Source organism: Panthera leo, chromosome E2 (assembly GCF_018350215.1).
Source record: "Panthera leo isolate Ple1 chromosome E2, P.leo_Ple1_pat1.1, whole genome shotgun sequence".
NCBI classification, from domain to species: domain Eukaryota; kingdom Metazoa; phylum Chordata; class Mammalia; order Carnivora; family Felidae; genus Panthera; species Panthera leo.
The window spans coordinates 32,544,465-32,550,464 of record NC_056693.1 but is presented as its reverse complement, the minus strand read 5'-3'; positions in this window follow the sequence as shown (position 1 = coordinate 32,550,464).

Sequence of the window (6,000 nt, the reverse complement as noted above, 5' to 3'; positions counted from 1 at the left end):
AAAAAAGAAGAGTGCATTCATGTATCACTTGTGCAATTAGGTTTTCAAAGAAAGATGGAATGAGAGCAAATCCTATCTAAGAAGGACTTAGGATTCTATGTGAGTGACCTTGGATGCTTTTCTGGATCCCTTACGGCTTCAGGTAGAGTCCTGCCATGTACCAGCCAAAAAAAAAATCACTCTCCATTCTTGTAGAAGGTCATGAGTCAAGAAACCTGAATTCCAGTCCTAACTCTTGATTCCACCACCCGTGGGGCCTTGAGTAAATCACCTCCCTTCCTTGGGTCTCGGTTTCCTGGCCTGTAAAAAAGAGTGAACGTTTAGGGTGAGTTCCCCGAGAAGCAGACTCTGAGACTCTGAGGTTGACTGGGGAGTGTTCTTGACAGGTTGGAAGTGAAGGAAGCAGGACTGGGCAGAGGGAGAAGTTGGATTGTGATGTGGTTGGAAAAAACCTCAGTGGATTCCATGCAGAGCTGGGATGGACTGTTAGAGTTAACCCAAATTGGAGCAAAGTGGCCAAGCCTTTGTCATCATCTCTAATGTGGGTACCAGAATCCCAGGGAAAAATGAAACCACACAACATTAAGTCCAGAGAGGTGCCAACAGAGGCGGGTCCAAATCAACTTCATCTAGTAACTTTTCTGTGCGTATCCATGTAGTAATGACGAATGATTTACCAGTGATGAATGGCGAAGTTGTCGGGGCCCCTCTGATGGTCTGAAATTAACAGCGACCTGGCATCTGTCAGGAAGGTGAGAGCCGTGGTCATTTCAGGGTGGGGTTGAGGTAAATATACTCTGGATGCTCATCCATACTGTGATCCCCATCTGTCTGATTAGATTAAACCCGAAAAGTAAAACCACTGCTGTTTGAGTTTAAAGCCAAGACCGCAGTGCAGCTTTGGAGATGTGAAGACTTTAGCCAGGAAGCGGCAGGTGCTAGAAAAACGATGCCAGGAGGTTGTACATCGATACCTTCACAATGCTGTGCAGTGTTCCACAGATGTCGGATTTGACCCTGGAGTTCTTATTTCCAGCTCTTGGAACTTGGCGGCCCCCAGGGCAGAGGGGGGGCAGAGTGGGGCGCCCCATGTTGATTCTAGAGCTGGCTTTCTCCAAAAAGTACCCAGTGCTTTCCGAGGCGGGGGCGGGGGGGCAGTTGGATATGATCCTCTGGGATACCAGATGCACATGTTAGAGTTTCTGCTTACTTTCTATCTTTTTGAAATAATTTTTTTTTTATATATTCACATCGTATACACTCCTATCATAGTATGTACATGCAATTTAGGAACAAACAAATGCACCTATATTTGGGGTGCACCTCTGAAAAAATTTACCAATGGTAATATGCACCTTTTAATTTTTTTAATGTTTATTTAATTTTGAGAGAGAGAGAGACAGAGTGTGAGTGGAGAAGGGGCAGAGAGAGAGAGGGAGACAGAATCCAAAGCAGGCTCCAGGCTCTGAGCTGTCAGCACAGAACCTAACGTGGGGCTCGAACTCACAGGCCGCAAGATCATAACGTGAGATGAAGTCAGACGCTTAACTGACTGAGCCACTCAGGCACCCTCAACGAGATTATTTTTAACGGCTTTATTGAGGCATAATTGATATACAAAAACTGCACACAGTTAATGGATACAACTTGACGAGTTTAGACATATATGTGCAGGAGTGAAACCATAATCACGTTCAAGGTAATAGACATACCCATCACCTCCCAAAGTTTTCTTGTGTCCCTTTTTTTGTTGGCTTGTTTCTTTTTTGTTTTTGTGGTAAGAACCCTTCACGTGAGATTTATTCTCCCAACAAACTTTCAAGTGCACGGCACAGCATTGTTAACCATGGGCAGGTTTTTCTTAAATAGGAATAAGGCAGATAAATCACACTTCAGCATATATAACCAAAAATAAATAAGCCTATCCATAAACACTCAGGTGCCCAGGATCTTGAATCCAGGGCAGAATCTGGGGCTCATTTTTCTTCATATGGCTTTGGTTTATTGTCCAGCTTTCTGCAAAACATTCCCTTCCCTGGATCCTTTCCTCTCTTCCTTTTCTGACCTTCCTCTCTCCGTTCTCATTCATTCACTTTTCCACATTGGGTTTTCTGGGATGTCTACCTCGAACCAGTCACTGAGCTTGGGGCAGAGAGCACGGTGGACAAAACTGCCTGTTCCCAGCTGCGGCCACTTTCGGTGTCTCCTCCCAGGTCGATTTCATTCTGCCGTCTCTTTCTTTTCAGTGCCTGGTCGCTGTCACCACATCCTACCTGCAGGCATTCAGCTTTCTCTTGTAACTTACACCTCTAGAAACATCCCCGTAGGCGGGTGCCTTCTCTGCCGGTCAGTACTCCATGAATTGGCAGCTTCATGAGAGGCCTCTCTCGGCTGAATTTATGGCTTGGCAAAGCCATTTCATAAAAAATGATTAATGATAATTAACATTTTAACTTCGGGCCATTTAATGGCACCCGACAAAGGGGTCAAGTGAAACTCATGGGTGTCATATGTCAAATGTCACAGTTATGGGAGGGGGCTGAACAGGAGCTGAGGACGAGCCGTGGAGAGTGCGTGGGGAACCATGCAAGGAGCTTCCTTCCCCACCCACCCCGTGCTGCCTCCTCTGCCCACAGTCAAAGGGCCGCTGCCCCCACCCCGGATGTGAAGTATCTGTGCTTCAGTTTGAATGTGTGTCTGGGAAATCAGTTCCTAACAAATGTAATAACGCCAGATTCCCTTCGGCCCCCTGTGTTCAATGCCCAGCACGCTGTCCATTAAGGAAAGCCCACCGATGTTGAGCACTAAGAGACCAGCACCAAAAAAGTTAGCAGAAAGCGAGACCAAGAACCAATGCATTGCAGAACCGGAGGCCTTCCGCGAAATAAGGAGATGAATGACCAAGGCCCAGACAAGACGGCAGGTGCCACATACTGGATCTTTCTGTCCCCGAGATGGGAGCCTGGCGTGGAGACAACAGCCGGTAATGAAAAGGAACACATGCCGAGGTGAGGGAGGAGGTCGGTTCCCAAGGACAAGAAAAGTGGGGTAGCCAAACAAAGCTTTGGTCACAGAGCCACCCCGCACGCCAGAATTCTGTCTTCGGGAGCGGCTCTCTGCTGACAGAATTGGGACCTCGCAGTGGACGCCTGGGACTGTAGTCCGCGTCACGATCTCTGCGCGGACACGACTGGCAAGCTGAGGCTGTGTGACACTCCCCGGGAAGGTCACCCGCCCTGGAACGCGTTAACACAGGAATAGCCAACATTTATGGAGCGCGTGCACCAGCTTCTGAGCTAAATCGTTAACGTTCTTCAACGGAGTGAGTCCTCACCGACACCCCCTGACCCAAGTTCTTGTTGTGGATGTTGCTAAAGCAGGCGTCGTGCTCAGGGTGGAACCCGAGTCGGGGTTTGAACTCATGACCCTGAGATCAAGACCCGAGCTGAGATGGAGAGTCAGACGCTTAACTGACTGAGCCCCCCAGGCGCCCCAAGTTCTAGCTTGACCGCATTTTATTTACAAAAACGCCGAGGCTCAGAGAGCTTAAGGCATTTGGGTACCATCACCCGGGTACCAAGCCGTGGGGCCACCCCGTGAACTCAGTTTGCTCGGCCTGTTTCCACATTCTCAGTCGCCCCACCAAGCTGCCTCCTGAACAGCTGAGCGTGTCACAGTGACCTCACGGTAAGGGAAGGGTAGAAATAACGAGCCGATAGCAATCTGAGGCTTCCTTTCAAAAACATTTACTTAAAAACACGACAGCGAGTCTACTTAAAGAGAAGTATCAATGGAACACGATACAAGTTCGAAAACAGCCTGGATCTCGAAGGCGAAATGAAAAGTAGCAGAGGCTGGAAAGCTCCAATGTGTACGTAACAGGCCTCAGTTAATGGTGCTGGTAGCTTGTGCGTTTGAGGAGCGATCGGGCATGATGAGGAATTTTCCAATGTACTAAAAAAATCCCCACTGTCAGGCCCGCAGTAACAGTCCCCGTGGTCGGCAGCTTTCTGACCTTGCCTCGAATGTCAATGTCAATAGCTGTAGTCACCAGTCAATGGGCCTCCCTTTTGGTACTTAGAGATTCTCTTTATGCACTTAAAAGGCATCATTAGTACCAAGTGGCTATTAAAGCAGTCTTGCTGTTCAGAATGATTTTCTGAGGCAAATGCAGAGGAAACGTGTTGAGGGTTGAAGTCATTAGCTGTGACCACAGAAGGACCGACCGTGGGCAATGGTGCCATTAATCTTGATAAGGGGAAGTGTGCACAATTCATAAAATCTACTTGGTGAGGTTTCTCCCTAAATGGACACCCGGCTGAATGACCCCATGTCTTTGCTCTAGGTAAGAGGGACACGCGTGAGCTCCGACACGGACCGGGGATAACGGTCGACGCAGGCAGGGCTGCTGGGGGTGGGGACACCACAGTGATTCCAGGCCGCGTGGGGAGGCCAGGGAAGCTGGAGGGTAGTGGGGGAAGAGGAGTTGCGGTGGGCATTTTAGCTAATGATCACCAGGGACCAGGCACAATGCTAATGTTTACGTGGTAACTGCCTGATGCTCGTGACCATCCTGGGGTGGTTGTGAGACCTTGTGACTTCCACCCAGACCTCGTGGATTACTTGCTCTTGGAACCTAGCTGCCATGAAGTGAGGCTCCTCAAGCATCCCTTGGAGACAGTAGAAACCTCTGCAGGGGGCAGAGCCCCAGACCCTCCTTGGAAGTGGATCCTTGAGCTCCAGTCGAGCTGCCCCTTCTCCTACCGCACGGATCAGAGACAAACCATCCTCGCTTAACCCTACCCGAGAGGCAGATCCGTCAACAAAATCAACGACTGCCGATGTTTGGGATTTTAGTGGCCTGGGGTACATAGCCCAGGTTTTGGTATAAAAAACTGAAACACAGCAAAAGACCTTTCTAGCTTAGTTAATGAACCACAGAGGTTGAGGACTATTGCTCTAGACTCGTCACCATTATCACGGTTGGCATCAATGTTCTAGGCCACTCTCTAATGTCTTAAATAAAGCTACGTTGGCGTTTGGAGATGGTCCCAGGCAACGAGAGAAGATGTCAGTCTCTCGTGGTCTCGTAAGTAATAGTCACCCTCCACACGAATACGGATTAATTCACCAAAGAGTGGAATGGGCACCCACCAGCATACCACTAACGCTGGTCACAGCGTTAAATAATGCTGGATCTCAGAGTGACCCCAACTATCCACTTTTCAATTCTCTTTCAATCCTCTGATGACACAAAGGTGACAGATCATATATATATGGGGATAATACATCACACTATATATATGGGGATAATACATCATTCTATATTACACTATAATATAGGTATATACACTATATGTATACTATATATTACTATATATATTATACTAAATATAATATGTATACTATGTATAATATTTATTCTCTATATAATATGTATACTGTATACATTATATATAGTATAATATATAGTATGTATGTAGTATATATACTATATATATATACATGTATTATATATGTATAGTATATATATACAATATATATAGTATAATATATACAGTATACATATTATATTTACATACAATATAATACACTATATATTTCAATCCTCTGATTACACAAAGATAACAGATCATATACATATGGGATAATACACCATACTATATACACACTATAATATATACACACTATAATATAATATACTATATATATAGTAGTATAGTGTATATATATATATATATATATAGTAGTATAGTGTATATATATAGTATATTATATTATAGTGTATATAATATAGTATATATATGTATATATGTGTATATGTATATATGTATACATATGTATATGTATATGTATATATGTATGTATATGTGTATACATACACATATATGTATGTATATATGTATGTATATATTTATATATGTACATATATAATATAGTGTATATATGTACATATATATAGTATATATGTATATGTATACATATATATAGTGTGTATAT